Here is a 25,321-nt window from a genome sequence, read left to right as displayed (position 1 = left end):
CATTCTTTCGCTCTGTACTACCTACAGAATTCTCAGACAGCCGTTGTCTCTGTGCCAATAACTGATCACAATGCTGTATCTCTTTGATCAGTGCTGCCTTCTCTCTCTCATACTTTTGCTCACGCTCAAGCTTACGTTCCTGATACTCGCGTTCGCGTTCATTCTCACGTCCGTGACGCTCACACCTAAGAGTAAGTTCTTGAAGCTCATGCTTCCGTTCATTCTCGCGTTCTTCACGCTGACGCTTACTCCTAAGTTCACGACGCTCTCGCAAACGTACACGACGATCACGCTCCCGTGGCTCCTGTATCACCTCCCAAGCAAGCTCAATGCTTTTGTCATCATTGCCACTATCTTCAATCGCCTTTATGATAGCTGGCGTTTTCATCCGTTCGTCCGCCTCAACTCCCAAATCGTCGCACACCAACAACAAGTCTAACCTCGTCAACCTTCTAAGATCCATGGCAGCTGCCCCGACAGGTGGTTAAAACTGTTTTCCTTAATTAATTTGTGCAAATACACAGTGCAACAAATTCCCGATTCCCAGAACTATCAAAATTGAACACACAACCTTTGAGTCTGGCGAATCATAAGGAAAAAAACCACGCGCTCACTTACGGTTGCAGCACCCTGCCATCCGGTTCGTTCGTCCGCTGTTCCCGGTTCCTCCGGACTCCCTGGGTCGAAGGCTCGCTCCTTCTTCGCGGCTCCCAGTTTCTTCGGACCTCTTTCGACGAAGGCTGTCTCTTCTTCGCTCTTCCCGGTTCCTTAGGATCTCTCTTGACGAAGGTTCATCCGTAGCGCTGCCACCAGCTGATGCATTCGGAGGCGATCCCACCGCTGCCACCAGATGTAGGGGTTGAAGGACGGGACTTCGGGATGAAAACCAAACTTGGGAGTATTTATTCTACATTATGTACAGGGAGGTGAGCGACAAGTAACATTCGTACACTCATTATGGGCCGGCAGCAACTCGGACGCTGCGGCCCGCGGCAAGAAGTTCGAGAGAGGTGAATCAGGGAATCAGGGAATGTCCCAGAAACTCTGGAAGGCTTCTTATAAGCCCTTCGAGCACTGTAAGTCACGTCATGTTTGACCAATGGGAGAGTCCGCTCCGATGACGCCACTTTCAGCCAATGGTAGGCGCCCGTGTCGCGGTGTCACACCTGGCGGCTCTCTGCGGTCTTGCCTCGCAGACTGGCAATGCACTTCTTCTAACGAGGAGAAGGGGAGGGCTGCTCATGCACCATTGTCCGAGCCCCCCTTCTAATCCCGGCGGCGTACGAACTTGTTGGCACGTGAACTTGTTGCCTTCAACTTGTTTGCTCGGCCGCTCCTCTGGAATGTGCTTTCCTGCTTCTGCATTCCTCAATTAGCTGTGCTGCGTTTCGAAGTGGTTTGGGGAACTCGAAGTAATCGCAGGAAACAGCTCCATATCTAACAATACATAGCTGTTGTAGCCATTGACCACGAATGACGTTCCAGGGAAGCGTGAGTTAACACTGTCTGTGGTAAACACGCGGAAACCACCTGAGGCGGTTCAGTTGCTACGGTTCGATCTCCGGCCGCGGTGAGCGCGTTGCGGAGGCAGTGGATTGCAAAAACGTTTGTGTATACCCTGTGCTTTGGGTGCACTTTAGGAAACCAAAGTGGCCAAAATTAATCTGAAGCCAGCCCCTATAGCGTCGCTCATAAACAACACTGCCCACTTCGTAGCTTTTCATTCACAATCTATCTATCTATCTATCTATCTATCTATCTATCTATCTATCTATCTATCTATCTATCTATCTATCTATCTATCTATCTATCTATCTATCTATCTATCTATCTGTCTATCTGTCTGTCTCTGTCTGTCTGTCTGTCTGTCTGTCTGTCTGTCTGTCTGTCTGTCTGTCTGTCTGTCTGTCTGTCTGTCTGTCTGTGTCTGTCTGTCTGTCTATCTCGCTCCCACTCTCTCTCTTTCCATTGTGCAGTTTCGGGACGTTAAACACCACAAGTTAATTTAAACAGACAGAAAGTTACAAATGAAATCTGCGCTGCAAAGTGCAACTGGACACGTGCACGACGTACATCAGACATGAAGCCCGCTCAAATTAAGGCACTGAGTTCGCGCGTCTGAGTTACGCTGGGCTATAGAGCAAAAATCGAGATACAGATTTCGCGATTGCCGTGACCATAGGGCACAAAGCAATGTTCGTCGTAAAACCGACGCGCCTACGCTGCGCCCACACACTCAGATTCAGATTTATTCGTTCAAAAAAGAAAGTAGTTACAAAATCACAAATATACAGACGAGGGTCCCACAGCACATTCCGAGGTCACGAGGTCCTCGACACGTTCCAGGCAGTTGCAGCAGATAAGTAAGCAGCCAATTTTTGTTCGACCTTCGCATCAAATTTTCGTCTCTTCTCTATAGCACAGCCCATAAGTGCACAACATTCTGCACCGCGTATGCCACAACACCGCACTTCACTGGGAGAGATGCAAGAAATAATGAAATTAGGGTTAAGTAAATAGACGAACTTGTACGCATCACGTCCGGCACCGGAAAAGAGTCGGACAGGCGAAAAAGCGATCAGACAGAAGCCCGTAAGTAGTTGCGTCAGTAGGAAATCTTAGATATGAAACACAAGGTAGGAATTTAGGAGCCGCAATCGGCCGGGCGCATCCAAGATAATGCAAAAAGAGTACAAGGAAACCTGCATGTCTAAAACTCCTCAATAGTGTAAGCTATCAAGTTCCCTAGTCTAAGCAGAACGGATAACTTCGGGATGTCAACTGATGTCAAACGCCATGTGCACGCGAGATCATCAGCCGGCCATGTTGTTTAATCGTTCGTTTTTTGGTATGTGCGTGCGTGCGTGCGCGCGCGCCAAATGTAAGTCTCATATACTGGAATTCTTTCACTCCAATTTTTAACGCGAGCCCATAGCAAAGCTGAATCTTCCAATACGGCGAAAACTGTCCCTTTAACGAAGGGTGCGTCTCGCCCTGTGTGTGCGCCGTCTCTAAACGGACACCGTATAGAAGACGTCACACCGTTTGGACACGGGATGGGTTACGCCAGGGTGGCAGCGGCTTGGGCGCTGCGCTGAAGGAAAGAAAGAAGGGAGCTCACGCGAGAAGCGAAACTGGCGAACCGAAACGACGAAACCCATTCCATTTTTCGTCGAGTTTCTCCGCAGTGACGACAGAACGACAGATGGGACAGCCTCCTCATGTCTTGGCTTCCAAGACGTAAAAAGGCGGTCCCATGCTAAACAGTTCCAAAGGCTCCGAGCGTGTTGTTTGTGATAGGCGCGCGCGTGCGCGAGTATAAACATATACGCGCCGGCTATAAAATGACACGTTGCGTTTCTCTCGGCACCTTCCGAAGGCTCCGGTTTACTTGGACCGCGAATTTAAAATCACATGGCGGCGGCACCACGAGGAGGCCACTACATCGACAGGGAGGAGGACTCGGTCCGGTGTGACGAAATGGGTGAGCGATGGGTCCGCTCGCCTGCCAGTATAAACCGTGAATGCGAGCGAATCGCATCGAATGGCACAAAGAGCTTGCGCATCGCTGGCCACGCGCAGGCCTTCGGCAATCCTTGGAGCTGAAACGGGAAAGATCTGCAGATCCGAAGCGCAAGTATGGAAAGATCTGCAGATACGAAGCGCAAGTATATGTCGCGACGTGTTGCGTCATGCAGCAGTCTCAAAACGACGACTGACAGAAAAACGCATTTCGCGAGAGCCGTGCGTCGCTTATAGCACATGCTGAAACAAGGAAGGCCAAAAAAAAAAAAAAACAATCATAACCGTGAAGTCTGCATGCGCGTCTCCCTCGTTCTCTTCCTGTGTGCACGCGAGTGCGTGTAAGAAAGAAACCTAGCAATATTCTAATTTGTTCGGCAGCACGAAGCAGCAGCAGCAGACCTCACGTACCTGATCACGTGCGACTTAGTAAATAAATAAATAAATAAATAAATAAATAAATAAATAAAGCGCCTATCGTCCTTGAAGGGTCCAAAAAGGCCACATCACGTTTTCTTCGTCCAGCAAATGAATATGTCGAAGTGTTTTTAAAAGGGTCAGCAAGCTGTAACGACTGGGATGCAACGCCAAGTGGCGAGTTATACTTGTTTGTTTTTATGCGTATCTGCTGCAGCAGCCGCTGCTGCCAGCAACGAATGGGCACCGAACGAGGCATCGCGCATTCGGGTCGAAGAAATAGAGCGGTCAAATTTTAGAAGAGCTTTCAAAATCAACAAGATCGACTGTTGAAGAAGAGCGATATGAAAAAAATAAACAAAATTATGCAGGAACAAACGCTAGTTTAACATCACACTGATTTGCATACAGCAGTCATTTGTCCAAAAGCTATAACGCCGGGGCCACAGGTTTTGGAACGATCCTTTCATTTTCCATCATTATTTTCGCCCGCTGTCACTGAGCCCACACTACAGCCGTGATCGGTCACTCGGGGGAGACCAGTGATAAGCAATATATATATATATATATATATATATATATATATATATATATTTATTGTCAGTTCTTCAAGCCATACGGTCCGCTGGGCTTACCTTAAAACCTGAAAAGTGCCACTTTGGCTATCAAGAACTACAGTTCTTGGGCCACATTGTAAGTCACACAGGCGTCAGACCTGATCCTGAGAAAATCGCAGCCGTCGCAAAGTTTTCAAGGCCTACGGACAAGAAGGCAGTCAGACGCTTCCTGGGCCTATGCTCATATTACCGGCGATTTATTGCGGGTTTTGCACGCATCGCCTCACCGCTCACCTGCCTAACCAGAGAAGATGTCACGTTTATGTGGGGCGAGGAACAGGAGGCGGCATTTAACGAGTTGCGGCACCGTCTACAAACTCCGCCTGTTCTTGCCCACTTTGACGTGGATGCGCCGACAATGATCCACACCGACGCCAGCAATGTGGGTCTAGGTGCCGTCCTTGTTCAGCGGCAAGACGGCGCTGAGCGTGTCATCGCTTACGCGAGTATAGAACACTGTCACGTGCCGAGTCGAACTACTCCACCACAGAGAAGGAATGCTTGGCTGTCGTATGGGCCATTACCAAGTTCCGCCCGTACATATATGGCCGCCCATTTCAAGTCATAAGTGACCATCATTCTCTCTGTTGGTTGACCAACATGAAAGATCCATCTGCACGTTTGGCACGCTGGAGCCTACGGCTTCAAGAGTACGACATGACAGTGGTCTATAAATCGGGAAGACAGCACTTAGACGCTGACTGCCTGTCCAGATCACCGATCGAGTCGTCAGGCCGAGATGATGACGAATCCGCAGGCTTTTTAGGAGTTGTTGGTGCAGCTACCATCTCTCAACAACAGCAAGATGACCACGAGCTCGCTTCACTAATTGATTTCTTAGAAGGCCGCACCACAAACAAGCCCAGATTGTTCTCAAGGAACTTGTCATCATTCTGCATGCGAAACAGTGTTCTTTTTAAGAGGAACTTCTCTTCAACAGGGAAGAGATATCTACTGGTCATCCCGAAAACTCTCCGCAGTGAAATCTTGCAGGCCTGTCACGATGAAGCTACGTCGGGCCACCTAGGCTACACCAGAACCTTACCACGGATCAAAGAGAAATACTACTGGCCACGGCTCGCAACACACGTGAAGCACTACGTTCGAACGTGCCTTGACTGTCAGCGACGAAAAGTGCCACCTACGAAACCTGCCGGACTATTACATCCCGTTCAAGTGCCGGAAACACCGTTTGCACAAATTGGGATGGACCTTTTGGGCCCATTCCCAATATCCACTGCAGGAAATAAGTGGATCATAGTTGCGACAGATTACCTTACGCGTTATGCAGAAACCAAAGCACTTCCGAGCAGTACAGCAGCCGAAGCCGCGCAGTTCTTCATCGAAAACGTCGTTCTTAGGCACGGTGCTCCAGCGGTCATCGTAACCGACAGGGGAACCACATTCACGGCTGAACTTTTGCGAACTGTACTCACGCTCAGTGGCACAGCACACAGAAGGACGACAGCTTATCACCCGCGAAGCAATGGACTTACGGAGCGCCTCAACAAGACTCTTGCAGACATGTTGTGCATGTATGTCGATGTGGAACACAAGAACTGGGACCAAATATTACCCTACGTAACGTTTGCTTACAATACGGCTCGACAAGAAACAACAAGAATGACGCCATTCAGTCTCCTCCACGGTCGAGAAGTGACTACAATGCTGGATGCTATGCTTCCTCATGATTCGAGCGATTCCGAGAATGACGCCGCAGATTTTACAGAGCGCGCCGAAGAAGCAAGACAGCTCGCACGCGTTCGCATAACTAGCCAGCAAGACCGTGATGCGCGACGTTACAATCAACGCCATCGATGCGTCGTCTACCAACCCGGCCAAAGAGTCTGGGTTTGGGCTCCAGTGCGCCGCCGAGGCCTCGCGGAGAAACTTCTGCGCCGATACTTCGGACCGTACAAGGTTCTACGACGCCTTAGCGACGTCAACTATGAAGTCATTCCTGACAGCCAATCCTGCTCGAGGCGCCGTCAGGACCTGCCTGAGACTGTGCACGTGGTGCGCATGAAACCTTATTTGACTGAATGACATGGTCACTTGCTGGTGGGCTGGACACCGGGTGCTACCCGCCAAGCATCGGGACGATGCTCCTCCTGAAGGGGGGCAAATGCCGCGACGCCATCTGTGCCCAACCACGCTGACGACGAGGACGACGACCTCGTGTGTGCAAGCGAGCGTGCTAGAGAAGAAGAAGCGAACACTGAACGCTTGTTCTAATTGTCAAGGTTAAAATAACGCTCTCCGCTCTTGTCTCAAGTGAGCCGTGACAATATATATATATATATATATATATATATATATATATATATATATATATATATATATATATATATATATATATATATATATATATATATATATATATATATATATATATATATATAGAGAGAGAGAGAGAGAGAGAGAGAGAGAGAGAGATGAGAGAGAGAGAGAGAGACGGCATGAAAGGAGTGGAAATAAATCTGTACAAAGTAGAGCCCCAAGTGCCGAGAAAGTTGTCCCACCCCGCGGCTCGGTCCCGAATTCTAGCCCGCCAGCAAATCAATTCGTTTAGGTCGCCTTCATTATACCACACCGAAACACGTTAACTATCGAGATAGGATATATGATATCGAAAATTATGCCCACGGCGGGCGAAACAAGAAGAAGGAAAAGATAACACGCTGACTCAGGGCTCAGAGGAAACCGCAACTATACGCGAAAAGGAAACGCCCGCCACAACCTAATAAAACAATGGCGTCGAACGCCATCGGGAGTCCGGGACATGACAGGCAAAACTTATTCAGCACCGCCATCAGGAAGGAAAGCTCCGATACTGCGACCGCGCCTGCATTTCAGCCTTTGTTTCCACGCGAGGTCGCTAGATCTAGGCGAGACGCCTATAAGGCAACGGAACAGAGTGCGCGAAAAATATTACGAGAAAAGAATGTTTTTGTTCTTTTTTCAGCCAGGATACTCAAAGTTAAGGCCGCCACCAAGGCCATCAAAGCCAGTCCGGCGTAACGCAACTCGGCGGGCCATACAGTGCTTCGATCGCTTTCTTACTTATACCGCAGAGTGATGAATGGCGTTTTCTCAAACCGCCCGAGCGAGATAAATATGATAAAGGACTGCTTCTCCGTCACGGAGCTGCAAAAAAAAAGGAAGAACGAGAAAAGAAATAAGAAAGAAAAAAAGAAAACGACGAAGACAGAGCGACGGTTAAGGCGGTGATACATACAGCGGCTCCGTTCCGCCGCCCTATTGCGAAGCGAGCGAACGCACGGGAGCAGTGCACGCAGATGCATTACTCACGCATACATCACCGCCCCTCTCGAACGAATGGCAAGTTTCGGGGTCCCCGTGGTGATTAGCTTGCTGTCCGAATTTCTTCACGTTATTTTTTTTTCTGATGCAGTCAGGAGTTAAATTATTAAATGAAGGTCGGCTGACCAACCTTAAGTAATTACTTGCGAAAAATAAAGAAAAGAAACATTCGTCACTAGCCGATGGTCAACGCCCTTCAACACACATTGCACGGATGCCGTTCGCGAAAAGCCTAGCTCCATTATATATGTGCTTCCTATGTGTATAAGGCTATAAAGCGATGCACCGCTAAGACAAGAACAAAGTATATAAAACGCTCGAGGCCTAAACAAATGATACATATATACTGGATGATGATATACTATGGATGATGATGATGTGTGTGTGTGTGTGTGTGTGTGTGTGTGTTTGTGAGAGAGAGAGAGAGAGAACACGAGAAGCAGGGAAACGGATGGGCTCGACTTTGTTAATCATGACCACGTGGAATCAACAGACAACGACGCCAAGGAAAGCATCGGGAAAATTAACTGTGGCTGAAATTGAAACGCAGAGAATAATAAAGGTAAGGTAAACGAAAGGGGACGAAGCGAGTGCCTCGAATCCGGCAGCCTCGATGTCTCAGGTAGCATACGAGGGTTTGTTAGACACGTGCCTGCTCTCTATATAATTTCACGTTCGAGATACTACAGGAGGACTCGCCGTTAAAAGCTCAGAAGGCCATGCTGCTTCGTTTGACATTAAAGTAAATATTTATATACCATTCTTATTACTATTTCTTGGCTAGCAGTTCAGGGTTTCTGTGCATACAAGTAACGGCGCCGACAGGCAACTTATATAGCCCTGACCATTGCCCGCGGAGAAATTAGTTTGATTGAGCGTCGCCCTTGTTCTGCGCTGTCAGACAATAAACACATCACAACACAAAATCCGTGCGTATAATGTTAGATGACAGGTATCTGACATCTTATGGCACGCGGATCCCATAATTAATAAGCGCCTGAGTCATACTTATCTGTGCATAGAGACACCTCTCGTCAGCATTCTTTCCACGACAAGCACCACGCATGACTTGCGTCTTCATTACACATAACAGCTAACAACGACGCGAGGACTTCCGCATGCCATTCGCTATATCCTAGCTAGCATTAGCCAAGTTGCTCAACAAAACAAAAAAAAAGATTAAAAAAGAACAAGGTGCAAGACCCGATCCTAAGACCTATGCGGTGTTCGATTGTCGGACCTCTGACGACCGAACACCATAGGCATTATAACCGTATCTCTCACCGTGTTTTCTAAATATTTGTTTTCGTTGAACAGCTAGGCTAACGTTAGCTGAGACTCGTGGTATACGGCTGCAACCTCGTTATATACTCAAACAAGCCTCGCGTCATTTAGATACTAACATGCGTCGAATATTCGTGAATTTCTTAACAAGCCTGTCATGAACGCTCCTGACTAAATGGCACTTTCTCTGTGCTTGCATCTGTTCAGGGAACTATACATCTCTGTTATTTTTATATTTCCTCCTCTTCCTTCGCCTGTGCCGGGTAGCCAACCACGGACGCTATACACCAGGATTAATCTCCCTACCTCTCTCCTCTTCATATTCTCTCCTTTAGAGCGCAGGGGCGGTATTCTGTAAGAGTCCACCTAGTGGACTGTCCCTTTCAGCCGTTGCTGAATGGCTAGGGCCGCTCGTGTCTCCTCCTCGCTCGCCCAACTGCCCCCAATCAGACGTATACAGCTGCGCTAAAATTTCGCACTAAGGAGTATCGTAATCATAGGACATTTTGGTTCTTCTTTTTCTCCACATCATCATTATTCCAGCATACGTTCGCGCGCTACACGTCACCGGTTCGTATACAGAATTTCGAGCCAACAAACGCCGGCATGCGGACTGCCGTACTAACTACTTTGTCTGTCGTATTTCGTCTTTAGTTTACCGTAACTGTCGCTGTATGTCCATGATCGAGTGCATTTACATGCAGGACAAACGCATTTACCCCATGCCTTCGAATCACACACCTCTTTCAGCGCATGCGACATCAAACACTATTACCCGCGAGTTTCCTAATCATATCATTATAGTCATCTTAACCTGCGCTTCGTGTCTGCTTTTTCTGCATCCACCTATTCGTGTTTCCCAACTCATATACTGCTTCATGTAATTAGAGTCATAAGCACCGTGCACACAAAGAATGTGATGACGACGGTATGTTATATTTACGCGCACTAGTTAGAAGTTACTCAGTGGCCTCGAGGACCGCCTGGAGTACACGGCGTCAGAGATAACGCGGCACCCCGCAGGGCAATTAACGCCGCAGCGTGCGTTACACTAGCTCAGAGTGTAAGGCATAAACGCGAAAGGAAATTGTCGCAAGGTGGCCGTGAACCAGACCATCAGCCGGATCACACTTGAAGCCGCACAACAACAAAAAAAATATAATAATAAAGCTTAAGTTGCCAAAACGGCATCGATTCTCTCGGAACAAGACGACCGGCTCAGATCTCTCAACTATTTCAGTACCGCGCCGACTGCTCATCGTTAGCCCGCTAACGATGGTTTGAAATGCCACTTTCGAGACCTTCCGCTCCGCTCCTGGGCACACTTGGCCACCCGACGTGAAGGAGGAGAACTATAATTTTGTTTTTTAAGAAGCTCGATGTCTTTTTTTCCAACAGGCGGTAGTCTTTTATTGCGTTCCGAAGTTTCGCCATATTCAAAGTAGGAAGCAGAAATGACCGCCTCCGGGAGCGGCGCGCGCGCTTCGATAGATCGCAGATCTCGTGATTCCGTTGCGTCTGCGGCTCAATTTATCGATGGATGGAGCAGCAGAGAGTCTGAGGATGCTGCCTTTCTGTCGGACTCAGATTCTGAGAGCGACGACGGCGCAAACCAGTCCGGAGCATCGGCGGCCGCAGTCCGGTACGTTCAACTGTAACGCTTGCAGTTAAATTTTTGTGGCGGAATACGGTATTCAATGAAAAATTTAAATTTTTCCGGAGATAGTGCCTATTAGACGGTAATATATATTGTACATCTCATAATTTTTGTTACGTATTTTTCTTGGTAGATATAAGCGTGTCTTCACAAACATTGTTCAATATTATCCCGAAATATTGAATCAGGCAATTTATATCTTCGTAATGACATTTGTCTCGTTAATAAAAATTTTATGCCTGGAAATTGCATTCGTTCTGCATTTTGTTTCTTGTATTACATAAAATATTCAGTGCAGCAGTTCCTTCAGAAAAAGAAATCTGGCGTAACATGCAAAACCGCTAATGTCCCCATGGCACGGAATGAGTTAGGCACTAAATGGAGCAAAGCGGCGGTTACACTACAACAAAGAAGCCGCCCCTTTCCCACACTTCCAAAGAGAAAAAAAAAGAAGGATGTGCGCATTGGTTCACGAAGAAAGGTCATCAGAAGTAAGGCCAGCAAGGAACTGTGCTGACAAAGAAAGAAAGAAAGAAAGAAAGAAAGAAAGAAAGAAAGAAAGAAAGAAAGAAAGAAAGAAAGAAAGAAAGAAAGAAAGAAAGAAAGAAAGAAAGATGGTATCTTAGCGGCTATACTTGCGTTCGAGCGCAGGCAGCGAACGTACTGGAAGGAAGGACAGATACAGCACGAGAACAAAAGGCTGGAAGATGACAGCAGCAGATAATCCCCACCAGCCTCACCGCCAGCACCGCTTCCAATAGCAGTTATGGGGCTCGGTGCAGCCCGAGCGGGGTTCCGAGATTAATATTGGCAATCTCCACGAAACTTGCTCCCTGCCCCGTGTCCGAGAAAACTCGCAGCTGGCCCACGGAGCGCGGGCAGCGAGAGAATCAGAATCAAAGAAAGAGAGATAAATGGGAGGAGGGAGAGCGCTGCCCTAACCGACCTTCTTGTTTTATGATTTCTTCCATTTAACAGACACAAAAATAAGTCATAACACTGAAGCCCAGGTTTAATGCTATACTCGTGTATAGGAATATATATTTATCTTTCTCGTTTTTCTTTTACTTTCATTTATCGCAGTTCATTACTTCTCAGCCGCTGTATCCGCACGTCCTTGTAACCACCGATAGCGTGCTGGTTCATTGCGTTTAGCGCATCGGCGGTTGTGGCGGCGTTTTGTACGTTATTTCTTTATTGTTTTAATTTCGCACTGCGTGCGTGCGTGCGTGCGTGTGTGTGTGTGTGTGTGTGTGTGTGTGTGTGCGTGCGTGCGTGCGTGCGTGCGTGCGTGCGTGCGTGCGTGCGTGCGTGCGTGCGTGCGTGCGTGCGTGCGTGCGTTTTCAAAGGGTTCAAATGAACCGGATCCTCCGGGCTTAGGGGGGCCCCCGAGAGTTTGACCGCCGAAGTGAGCACGATGCTTTCTTGTACTCTGATGTCGGCAAGAAAGGACCAATTTTCGGAGCCAGATGGGTTCAGTTCATGGAACAAGGCATATGCGAAGTTAAAGACACACAAGGAAAGTGAGTGTCATAGACAATGCGTGCTTGACCTGTGCAAGTGACGTTCTCTTAGAACCTCAATCATTCTATCTCTTGCAGAGCACTACTCGGAACGGGCAACTTACTGGAGAAATGTCCTTCAGCGCGTAGTTGCTGTTGTAATGTTTCTGGCAGAACGAGGGCTCTCTCTCAGGGGATCTAACGATTTAATCGGGTCTCCCCAAAATGGCAGCTTCCTGGGATGTCTTGAACTGATCACCAGGTTCGATCCTCTCCTTGCTGCCCATATAAAGAACTTTGGGAACGCTGGACGTGGCAAGACATCCTACCTCCCCTCAACCATTGTGGAAGAGGTTATAGAAGGTCTTGGAACTGAAGTCCGAAAGAAAATCGCTTGCGAGATTGCAAGTGCCAAGCACTTCACTCTTTCGGTTGATTCTACACCTGATTCGAGTCACAGGAATCAACTTACAGTGGTCATTCTCTATGTCACAAACGATGAGCCTGAAGAGCATTTTCCTTTTCTTTTTAGCGATAACTAGTCCCAAAAGGGAAGATCTAGCGAAGTTAACGCTCGACTTCTCAAAAAAACCTTGGTAGTAAACTTCCAATGCTGTCGTGGCCAGTCATACGACAACGCGGAAAATATGGCTGGCAAACACTGCGGCATGCAGGCTCATTTGAAAAAAAAAATAATCAATCCGCACGCAAATTTTATCCCTTGCGCGACTCACTCTTTTAACCTGGTCGGGGCGCATGCTCTAGATTCTTGTGGGCAAGCCGTTAGCTTTTTTGGGCTTGTACAGCTGTATATACGTTTCCTTCGCCGCGTCTACTCATCGCTGGGCTGTACTCTAGGCTCACTTGAAACAAAACGCGAGAGCGGTAATCCCAAAGCAAGTCACAGACATGCGGTGGCCAGCGCGAGCGGATGCAGCGAGGGCTCTCGTGGAAGGTTCTAAAGAAATCAAAGCCGCCTCGATGCAACTATCCGAAGACCATGATGAACAAGCAGAAACAGAGCACGAGGCAAATTGTTTGCTGAAGGCAATGACAACGTTGGAAACCGCGCTGGTGGCCGAGTTTTGGGATAGAGCTTTGCAGCGCCTCAACGCCACCAGCAAGGTATTTCAGAGCCCAACACTGTCACTGAATGGTGCCGTAAGCCTCATGAAATCGTTGTGTGATTATGTATCCGGCTTGAGAGACAGAGGTTCGATGAAATTGAAAAGCTCGCGAAGGAAGTGTCGGACAATGCGTCGTACAAAGCAAGCGCCCAATGAAAGCGAAAACAATCGACACGATACGACAACACTGAAGGCACGAGCACGCCAGAGCCACAAGATCCTTCAGCTAAGTTCCGCTGTGAAACCTTCTTCGTCATGACTGACACTCTCCTGCACGCTCTCACAGCTCGATTGTGCGCTTACACCGAATTCTTCTCGCAGTTTGCTGTTATTACAGATTGGAACTACTTTTCGCCAGCGTAGAGGCGCCTGCAGGCAATGGACCTCGTGAAAAAGTATCCTTCTGATTTGGCTGGCACGTTTCCTGGTGAGCTTAAACAGTTTCTTTTCTTTGCGAGCAACGAAGGCTGTTCTTCTGTGGCAGACATGCTGAAACTTCTAATTCGTGACAAGCTTGAAGGTTCATTCCTAAATTTTCATGTTGATGTTAGAATTTTTTTGTGCTTGATGGTTACAAATTGCACTGGCGAATGATCATTCAGCAAGCTTAAATTGATCAAGAACAGGGCTTCGATCAACGATGGCTGACAGCCGCCTCAGCGATTTGTTGCTGCTGAGCGTGAAGACGTAGATTCTTAGGAGGATCAATGTTGAAGATCTCATCAACAAACTGTCCCAGCAAAGGGCGCAAAAAAGCTTGTAGAAACGAGCATACCTTTCTTTCTTTTCTTAAAAGATTAACAAAAAGAGAAAACATGTTCATACGTATACATGCCACATTTCAAGATTGAATTTCTGTGAAACGCATAACCTATTTTCTACACTGCCGAAGTAGAAATTTTTTGTAAAAATGTAAATTTATACCGCAATTTAATGGCAGAAAAGGCGTGTGCAATATGAATGTGTTTCCTTCTATTATAAAAGTGGACATTGCCTGCAAAAATGTAAGTTTATTACCTGTTTTTATGTGAACTATGTGTGCAAAATTGAAACTATGCATGATTGTTATGTTATTAAACATGTTATTAAAATGTTTTTAATGCATGATTGTTATGTTATTAAACATGTTATTAAAAACATTTGCCCTTCTTTCAGTATGAACCAAGTAGCCCGACAAATCTTATTGCTGTCTATGTCTTTTTGTCTCCGGGTATAGTTCAATTCCGATGACAACCACGTGCTCTGCGAGAAAGTAGACGCCCAGGCGATGTTCACAAACACTCCGGATATTCTTCAAGCAAACACGGCATGTATTTTTTGTAGCAAATTCTAAAAAAGCGTCAGGCCTCAAGAATGACGAGAGGGGGGAAGGGCACCCACTTTTTTTTTTTTTTACTGGGTCCTCAGCACTGCAAATCCGGCTCTGTGTGTGTGCACATGTGGTCATTACTTCGTCCACGAAGACAGAGGACAGGGCGACAAGCAGCGCGGTTATCAATTTCGTAAAGTAAAGGTTACATTTGAAACTGCTCCAACTGAAGACGAAACGGCAGAGTGGCTTTCGTCTCCCGTTGCGCGGCAAATTAAAAGCCGCGGCGCACCGAGAGACAAAAGCCACGTGATCCCAATCAATACATGGCTTGTGCTGGAGACACCGCGAACCAATCACCTAGATTTGATGGCAACAAAAACCACTTGCGGGTAGGTATGAGGAAGTGTGATACTTCGGGAAATGGAACACTAATATGAGAGAAAGAAAAAACAATTTCTCAAGGGCCGTTACAGAATTAAGTAAAGCAACAAGAATAAAAAAATTACGTTCTATGGTTTTACGTTCCAAAACACCTTCTGTTTATGAGGCACGCCGTAGTGAGGGACTACGCATTAATTCTGACCCCCGTGGGTTATTTAACGTGCACGCAATGCACGGTACACAGGCGTTCCTTTTTTTTTTCATTTCACCCTCATCAAAATTGTGCTGCCGCGGCCGGGATTTGACCCCGTGCCCACGGGCATAGTAGCGCAATGCCATAGCCACTACGCCACCACCGCGGGGGGGGGGGGGGGGGGGTGCGTGTGTGCGTGTGTGCGTGTGTGTGTGTGTGTGTGTGTGTGTGTGTGTGTGTGTGTGTGTGTGTGTGTGTGTGTGTGTGTGTGTGTGTGTGTGTGTGTATATTCACAATTGGACTGACTGAAACAACCCTGCTTCCAATTTCTGTACCTTCATTTTGCAGTCTGGTCAAGAACCTTCCGCCTGCCTCCCTGAGTTTTCCGTTCTGAGCCACTTATATTACCTACCTACCTACCTACCTACCTCCCTCCCTCCCTCCCTCCCTCCCTCCCTCCCTCCCTCCCTCCCTCCCTCCCAGTACACACATCAGGATACGCTTGATGATTTCTCCCTTATCAAAGTGCTAATGAAAACGAGCGTCCGGGGGGCTTCAACGAGCTGATTTCACCTCGGCATGTCCACGGCACCGACAAAAGACCGCAAATATCGCGCAGTGCACGTTTATCGCTGCAATGAAGCGCCTTTGTATGGGCCGTTTTTCAATCCACGATCTTGAACTCCGAAGGGGCTTCGCTCTTCAAGTTATCGTGAAATAGAGGAAGAAAAGAACAGCGAAGAAAGAGAGAGAGAAAAGCGCTAGGGAACGAACAAGAGATGCAACCATTACGTGACATGGGTTGTCTCAATTCTCGAAACATATCTTTCTCTCTTCTCATCTTTTTTTTAAATTTCCACTATCTATTTCATTTTCATTTCCTGTTTACACTTCTAACTCACTGTATATAAGCTGGGGATCAAATTCGATTTGGCCAAGCGCCATATTTCCCGGGCAACACGTTTCACTGACGCTATACTGCGTCCACTCAAAGCGATGGAAAATTTCGCTACAGAGAAAAGAGGCAGGACAGCGATAGTTCAGACGGCGAGGTTTGGGTGGACCTTTGATTGTACAAATAAATCGGATGCTGTTGCAGGACACCCATTGGCCTACGGCCTTTGTTGCAAACGGCCGCCAGCTGATCGCCACCGATATAACTCTTCCCACGCACAGAGAGACAGTGTTGAAATAGAAACTTCAAATATAAGCATAGCCTCGAAGGGCTTCAAAAGCATACAGGAGGCTACCTCCCCTTCCTGTCACTTCAGTTAACGAAGCGCACAAACCGAAAAACGCGTTTCCTTTACTTCCCGTTTCGGAAAGTATACAGGCGCCACGAACGGTCAATGACCGGACGTTAGCCCCAGTAACAGAGTGAACATGTTGCTGACTATAACGTACGGCTGCCACCAAAAATATGGCGGAGGGATCGTCCCCCTGTAAACAAATCGGCGGTTAACGGCAGCAGCGGAAGTGCAGAATAATATATAACAAAAGCGAAATTTATTTATGTAACATTGGCTTCAGAAGCTTGAGATCCACGTTTTTCCTTTCTTTCTGTGCATTGGTGGTGCAGCAGAACGGAACCACTGCAAAGAAAGTACGCGGATCCCACGCAGTGGTGGGAATCGATTTAAGCGAAGCTTTGTAAGCTGTTTGCTGTGATTGACGATTATTAGTGGTGATGTTGGCGGCGAATGAGTAATTTCTTCAGCGTTTAGTCCAGTGCGAGAGTGGCGAGTTGATGTTAAACGTTACTTTACGTGCACCACTGCTGCTTATCTGCGTAGTGCACACACAGGGAGACGTATTTCTGCGTAGAACACACAGGGAGACGGATTTGCTGATATTGCAGCTAATGTTGCAGTAACCAAGCGTATTTTACTTTGCTGCGGGTGTAAATTCTTGGCAGCAACGCGATTACGCCAGTGCCGAAAATTTGCACCAGCGTTCCAGTTGTATATGCTTCAGTGCACGAAACGATGTTTTGTTAACCAATTAACTGGAGCGCCAATGCATTACTCCGAAAAGTTCGGGAATTTATATCTCGAAACTGGTGTCATCTTGAACATTCGTTCCAAGTGGATCCGTCTTGCGAACTCCACGGCTAGAATTTGTAAACTGCAATATGAGCCATAATGTAATTAGTTATAAACCTAATTAGTGATCTTCTTATTAATTAGTTGATTTTGCATCTCAATTTCTTGTGCAAGTATTGTCCACCGCTTCGAGTAGACCAGCTCACGAGCCAGAATTGTGATATTTGCCACAGGCAACTTTTAAAGATTTTTCGCAAGTGTTCGCTGAAACAACCTGTACGTTCAGGGAAGCTTTCTTTTGCTCTCTCGCTAATCTTTCGTTCGCTCTGTCCCCTTTCTCCTGCGTGTGGATGGCCAAGAGAACGCTTTTACGATTAATCTGCCTGCCCTAGCTATTCTCTTAGTGTACTCTCCCTGCGCCTCCACTGGCACAAGACACGTTATTATGGCATTCCTGCCATGTTGTTCCCGTTCCACCGCCATCTCCAGCGATACCGCGCACGCGCAGTTGGCGGAAAGCGAGATTTTACGCGCAAACGCAGCGGGCTGACACACATTTCCCCATCAATGCGCTTCTCGCGGAGTCTGCATCGGCACCACCAGTGCGCCGGACGTGCTGACCGGCTGGGAAAAACCTATAGATATCCTATCCTATAGGTTTCATCCTATAGATATCTATCGGTTTATCCTATCGATATTATCATATCGGTATTTATCAACAAGTAATCAAGCATGGACGAACCCGGAGTCAATACCGCGGCATCCGCCCTGAAGCATCGGCGAACAATATGGCTACAACATATATGGTTTCGCTACCGATGCGCCCGCTCTTAATTTCGACCGATAATTTAGGACACTGTCGTGCAGGTTCGCTCTCTCACTATCTCTCTCTCAATCTCTCTCTTAATCTCGCGTGCGCGAGCGAGAAAGCGAAGGGGGGGGGGGGGCGAAAGCGCCCTCTCCTGTCGCGCGCGAGGCACGGGGTTGAGGCGAGGGAGGGGGGAGGGGGGCACTCTTCTTCGGCGGATGCTGCTTACGGCGCGGTCATGCGGGCGCAGAGAGAGAGAGAAAGGCAAAGGAAAGACAGGGAAGTTAACCAGAGATTATCTCCGGTTGGCTACCCTGTACTGGGGGAGGGGCAAGGGGCGGGCGCAGTATCTTGAAAGCGAACTGCGACGTGGCCAACGCGCCAGCGCGTGTCTCATATTCAAGGTGATCTGCAATGTTTGCAGAGTGCGCGTAGTGCCGGTAAACTTCGTATGCGCTGTGAGTTTGACGTTTCGTTGGCGTTGAAGCGAGAGAGATACGCGAAGGTCAATTCGATCGCTACTGCTGCCGCGCTTCCTCACTCCAACGTTTTGACAGGGACTTCAGTGGTCATCGAGCGAGATGCGTTCGTGTTTACCTGTGCGCGCGTGGCACCGTGCTTGTTAATTTCGTTAAAACACGTTGGCGATAGAATGATAGAATGATGAGAGACGGCGCTGTCTCTGTGTGTCTGTTTCTTTCTACGTCCTCAATCAGTCGCGCTTATATATTCCATCATTGTTAATTTATTTAGTAAGCGAATGTTTACAAGTTTACACGGCCAATACAATTACTATCCTTACTTCGTATAGCTATCTACTAATTTGTTATCGCAATCAGTGCTTCGCTTATTGGGGACAAAACTGCGACTTCTTTCTAAGGAATAAATTACCGGATAAGTTACAAACCAACATATCCAGCACTTCACTTTTCGAGTACTAGGCAAGCTCGCAGACAAACTTATGACGACGAGTACGACGCTAACATTAGATTTGTTCCGATACTAGCTCGCCGTAGACTGCTAAGCAGACAGCTAAGTGGACAGTGGCATTCTAAAGCCTCATTCCGACGAAGTCGGCAAAAGAAAGGGAGCGTCGCAGGGACACCACCGAAGTGCAAGATGATGGGGCCTGCTTTGTTGTCCAAACAAGATGGCGGCTTGTCAGAATGCTAGGAAACTAAACGGGAAGGTTTCTGTGCCCCCCAAAAATATGCTGACACGTTTTCTTGTGCACTTAATGTAAGCTAAAGGCGGTGCTTAAATGCACGACGGCTCCTTCTGAGTAATAGAAACAGATCTCAAAAGCCGTACTTTCGCTGACTGCATGCGCCGGAAGCGATGGCTTAGCCGTAAACAGGTAACAGATCCCATACCTTGGACACCACCTGAAATTTTGAGTTTTCCTTCGTTCGCGCAAGGAAAGCGTTAAAACACAGCGATAATATCCGCTTTTTCTAGTTTTTCTTTTCTTTTTGTTTACGGGAGATGGTGTCAAGCGGAGAGACATCTTTCGAATGCATTCCGTTAATTGGGTTCAAAGCTGTATTCTTAGCGGTCAAAGTAGAAGGTCTGGAAGACACCCATTGGAAGACACCCATTATCAGCACGCCATACAAATACGAATAAACCACAGCGGTACTTGCACGCTGCTCGTCCAATAAAATATCCTAGCTGTCCCTAAATATGAAGGCTGGAGGTGTTGTGTTACAGAAAAGGCAAAAGCTCAACTGGCCGTCTAGCAAACGCAGCACATTCATGGTCGTTAGGCACGGTCCGAAAATCGGCATCGAATTTCATGCCCTAATCGCTGAACATACAACCCCCCAGAAGAGACGCGAACTGTCCCTAATGGCGAAGGGCAAGCGAACATGCCCGACAGCATTATACGCTCAATGAACGTCCAAAACAGCAGAGCGGCGCTCGTTAAGGAAGGGCAACCTTAAGATCCTTAATTGAGCTTCCCTGGCAGCGGCTGCCGTGAAATATGGGAGAAGCAAACGGTTACGCCTGGCGACGAGCAAAGAGAAGCGGAGTGCGATTACATTCTCGGCGATACAAGAGAAAGCGGGTCTGAGCATGCATACAGTAAATAAAGCGCGCAAGCTTTATTTTTAGAGAGCTTTCGCTTTATACATAAGCAAAAAAGAAATCTCGATTCGCATAACTGGGTACGGCAAACATAAAGAGCGGGCCCAACTGAAAGGTAGAGATTACTGCGAGCTATATTCGTGATACCTTATCATCACACTGATGGCATGAACTGGTTTAGGTGATAAGCTTGCATTATATACTGCGAGTTATTAGACATAAGTTTTGGGATTTTACCACTGGGCGAACAGCCGGGCTAGTTTCGGTATCTGGCAAATAGCCCAGCCATGTTTTTGGTGACCGACGGAAAATTAAGTACATTTTGCATATTTGGCTCTATCTCTGGAACCTACGAATAATCACTGCAATATTACGGAATTGCGTGTAGAAAAAAAAAACGTGTTTCCTGGAAGACCAACGACTCGTCGCCAGGGCCAAGAGCGCAGTCAAAGCCAGAGCGTTCCTGGACTAAGGAGCCTTCGCACGTCAGGGTGATAACGGGCCAAGCTCGGGATCCTGTTTCTAATAAAAAAACGTTGATTTCTCTCTCTCTCTCTCCTCATATTTTCTTAGCGTGTTTTCGCTTTTTTTGGTTTTGGTCGTTTCATTCGTTGCGCCGACGGGGGGGGAGGCGCTTTCGTGGTTATCGCTTCGGTTGCCATTCCTGTTCGTCTGCTCCTGCAATGGCGCTGTCCGCACACGTGCACGCCTTTGCCGTACACTGTGTGCTGCAAGATTTCGTTTCTTTCCTCAGCCAGTCTGCCAGCAATGTATGAAAAAACAGAAGAAAGGCCACAAAACGTTCTTCGCGCCGCTTTATGGTGGGCCAACACGGGGAGGGACAGCAGGACCGTTCTTTTTCCGCTTCCGGGATAAATTTAAGCGAATAAAATAAATTTAAAAAAGAATAAAGCGAACAGCCGCTAACCGTATCGAAACGGCCGTAAGACGAAAAGGAAGAGTACTGCGTAAGCGGTACATTTGTCTGCGGTGTGTAAATACACCGAAGCTGCCTATCCACAGCAGCTTCTGAGTCGAGTGACGCGGGAGCTGCTGAGTCATTCAGCATTTTACGGGCCGGGCGCATTTTAAATTATGCATAGCGAAATGTTGTGTGCCGCCTGAACCCCCCCCCCCCCTTCAGAAAAACAAAAGGAACAGGAAAGGCCTGCTCTTCTTTATCAGATATTAATCTATGATGTTCGCGGTTGTTAAAAACTAAGCAGCCGAGCAACTTTTGCTCAGTACGAGTGAGGTTACCCTCGCGGGAAATCGCGCTGCCACGCATTCCGTACGAAGGTGCTCACGTCGGGCGGTATAGTGAGCCGCACGCTCCGCTGTGCCCACTCTGCAACATAAATTTTTCTACAGTAAGGTATGTTCAGGCAGTTGACCGGTGGCTTAACTTCCGGAATCTAGTCTTCCTGTATTAGGCATTCACCAGAACGGGTAAGACAGGGAGTAAACAAAAGATTGAACCAACTAATAATTCGGCGCCTTATTAAGAAGCGAGTAGGAAATTCATGCATCAACATAATTCTGTGAGAAACTGATCGGTATGCTTGGACAGCTGTTAAGAAAGCAGCGTTACCAAACCTACTATTTCAATATAGCAACACTTAAATAAACATTTGGTTTGTTGAATTTTTTGTGCCATATTTGAGGCATAAATCCTACTGCAAGGTATAACGAGTGTTGATCTACATGAATTGAAACCAACGTCTTGGGGGAAACGGTGCTGAAAGTTATTCTAGCCATTACGTTGCGCGTAAGCATATAAGTTATTGCTTCCAGACTACAGCCCCAGCACGGACAACTCCATCGCTTTGGTTATGGAAATGTGCTGTCTTCAGCTTTTCAACCGGTCTCGCTTAACGATATTTTTTTTTCCATAAGTGATCAAAGGTAACTGTTGCGACAAACAATTTGCGTTGGTACGATTGTCACACGCAAAGCAAGAAGCCATGACGTTTGCTGTTCAGAAACCTTAAGAAGCTTTGTTGTGTACACGCGCCTACAAGATATGCTGTGTGCTGCAAATACGAGATACACAGGTCTGCAGTATTCTTTTGTGTGCTGCACACATTGCTGCACACATTGCTGCACAATAGTTGCTAATAAAATTGCGAAATAAAGGCCACACCTCCGTGCCTCTTATTATTCTGTCAAAACGCAATAGCCGCGCGCGCTATGGCATGCTGACTTACGTATATTATCATAACGGAAAAAGGAATATCTTTCAGGACCCAGAGACGCGCTGCTGGCGTTTATTCAATACGCGAACAACCACACAAGCCAAAATGAAATTTGCCAGTACAAAAAAAGAAGAAAAGAAAGAGGCTGAAAAATGACAGCTGTCAGAACAAGACAGTCTGCCGTGCAGCAGACGCCACGCGTGCTCGTTTCCTCCCGCGTCTGCAGGGAAAATCGCGCACCCGTCAAGCGCATTGCAGACGACAAGCGGGAAGGCCGTCTCCACCTCGATCGCGGCATCAACACAGCCGTCGCCATAACAGCAGGCTTAATGTTTTCTTTTCTTTCTTTCTTTTTTCTCAGAAGCATGGCCTACCAAGCACCAGGGGAGAAACTGGCGCTCGCGACGCAATTCCCGTTTACGTGGTGAGGTGCGCCAGCTGATGTAGCCCTGGTTTTACGCGCTAAAACCACGATACGATTACGAGGCGCGCCGTATATAGTGAGGCGGAACTCCGGAGTAATTTTTGACCACCTGGGTTTCCTTAACGTGCACCCAATGCAGGGTACACGCGTGGGTTATTTCATTTCAATTTCAACGCCCTCGGGCTTTGTATGCAATGTAACAATACTGCGACATCATATATTCGTACTGATAACGAGCCAAGTTTGCCGTGGCTCCTTCCAGCAGTGCAGCTCACTGGCGCATCGGTGAAAGTGGGATTGTGCATACAACGCATAATTATGGCACGTTCTATACGTACCTTATCGATAATGTCCGGCTGAAATAAGAAGAAACATATATGCTTTGTCAACAGAAACAAGAAAGAGGCGGCCGAGTACAAAAAAGACAAGAAAAAGAAGTAACAATCAGCTGCGCTTGTGAACAACAGTAATCCGATTTATAAACATCACTTATCGCAAGCAGTTATCTATATCTAAATGGCGCTGCATAACCGTACAAAAGCATCGAACGTCTCAACAACAGAAGGTATCTCTTACTTCTTTCATGACCGCCGGCACAGCGCCTACACGACGCAGAACACGTTTGCTGTTGCCTTCGTGGCGAGCGCATTTATCGAAGGTCGAGGCAAGCTGTCCAACACGTAGAAACTTCCCACACTTTAAAGCCCTCCATGCATCGCAATCTGAATTCGCAAGCGAGTCCCAAAGTCAAAAGGTACCTTTGTGCAGCCCATTCTCCCCTAAAGACGACAGCGACAAGCACGATAACTGCTCGAAGCTACAGATTACATACGCGCCCATGCATTCCGCGCAGCGACGTCGAACCCTCTTTCGAGCGGCAGTTGTTATTCCGAGGGCTCTTAATAACCAAAGAAAGATTCCTTAATTATGTCCATGGTGTATATATATATATATATATATATATATATATATATATAGGGAGCTATAAGAGCACAAACGCGAAGCTGAACGTTAACTCGCCGAATACGCTGCAATGAACTTACGAGCTCGAAAGTTAAGTTACTAATACAACGAAAGACTGATATTTATTTTCCTAAACCAACCGAGAACGCGCTCGGTGATACATCGCCAGAAAAATGCACGCTCTGTTACTGCGGCTCTCTTATTCGTCGCTCCAGGGATTAAGTGTACTGCCCAAAGCCGAAACTGTTATGTGACTTGGCTTTTGTTAAACGAACAAAGTGCGAACTTCGTTACACTTTTCTTCTACACATCCCTTTCTGGAAAGGATTAATCGGAGCATTGTCGCGTATGGAACGGGCAGATAATGACGCCAGCGGTGCAAGGATTCGCATAATGACAATTAATGAGCCGAACACCCGTGAAAGAAACGGTCCCGGCTTTCCGCGGGTGCTCTAAGGCTTAGGTTTCGAAAACTGTCTTCCGAAAAGAAGATCAATCTTTCTCTCTCGCTCTTTCTTTTATTTATTTCATGCCTCATTAGTAAACGCAATTAAAGCAAAAGTGCTCAAGCAAGGAGGACGTGCGTAATGGTGTGCTGTTGTTCCTTTTTTTTTTGCAACAAATTGCATAAAAAAAGTGCGCGTTAACAATTAATCGAGAATTTTTCATACCTTCTTAAGATAATGAAATTCCGACAGTATGCTTCAGCAAATTGACCCAAACAGACAAAACAAAGGCATCGTAATAACGTTGCAAACAAACGCTCATAATCATTGTGATTTCGCGTGCGAAGTGTTTTAGCAGTTACCAGCGATACGTTAAGCGAGTATGCCTTTTCTAAGAGCAGCGCGACTTGCGTGGTAAGGTCACAGTAGACACACACGAGAGATTTGTAACTGAAGCTTCGCTTTTCGTTGCTTGACAGAGTTCCTTTAAGCCGGCATATTCAGCTTCTTGGCTGATTCCGCCCACGGGACCCGCCATGACACGTGTAGGCGAGACAGGAGGCGGCAGTTATTTTCGCCCACGCTGCTTAGTTACGTTCAGCCCTCCTGCCTCACATAGCCATCCTTCGCAAAACGTTTTTTTTTTTTTTTTGTCTGGTAGGTCGGTGTCAGTCAGTATCTCGGTCGTTTCGTTCGTTCGTTTGCGTGCATGCGGGTGTGCGCTAAATGTGCGATAACTTTCCCGCTAATGTCGAGCCATCTAAAGCTGAGGCGCCTAGCAACTCGTAGCAATAGTGCAGTCGAACGCGCTCAGCCGAAAAGCATAAACCTACGTGTATTTTCACTGTCCTCTTCCAATCCAACTTCAGCACAAGACGTTGGCGGGCTAGTTGGTGCGAATCCATGAATACTTTGTTTAGCGCAAAACGACACACACAAGAAAGACGACAGGACAATCCAACTTGTTCGGTGCTACACAAAACACGCCACGAGGGGACGATTCCGCAGCATCTCGGGAA

General features: G+C 47.2%; 1 protein-coding gene across 5 annotated transcripts in view; it reads right to left on the bottom strand.

Annotated features, from left to right (window-relative positions):
* Tpst (tyrosylprotein sulfotransferase) overlaps positions 1-25,321 on the bottom strand; it is a 498,993-nt gene that overhangs the window by 114,086 nt on the left and 359,586 nt on the right. Inside the window, exon 6 of one of the 5 annotated variants that reach the window (XM_070533909.1) lies at positions 23,232-23,249. The exons of the other annotated variants lie outside the window; for them this stretch is intronic. The gene's annotated coding sequence lies outside the window, so the exon portion shown is untranslated. The remainder of the gene's footprint in view (positions 1-23,231; positions 23,250-25,321) is intronic. 5 annotated transcript variants of the gene reach the window in all.

This window comes from Dermacentor albipictus, chromosome 2 (assembly GCF_038994185.2).
Source record: "Dermacentor albipictus isolate Rhodes 1998 colony chromosome 2, USDA_Dalb.pri_finalv2, whole genome shotgun sequence".
NCBI classification, from domain to species: Eukaryota; Metazoa; Arthropoda; class Arachnida; order Ixodida; family Ixodidae; genus Dermacentor; species Dermacentor albipictus.
This window is presented reverse-complemented; position numbering and strand designations above follow the sequence as displayed.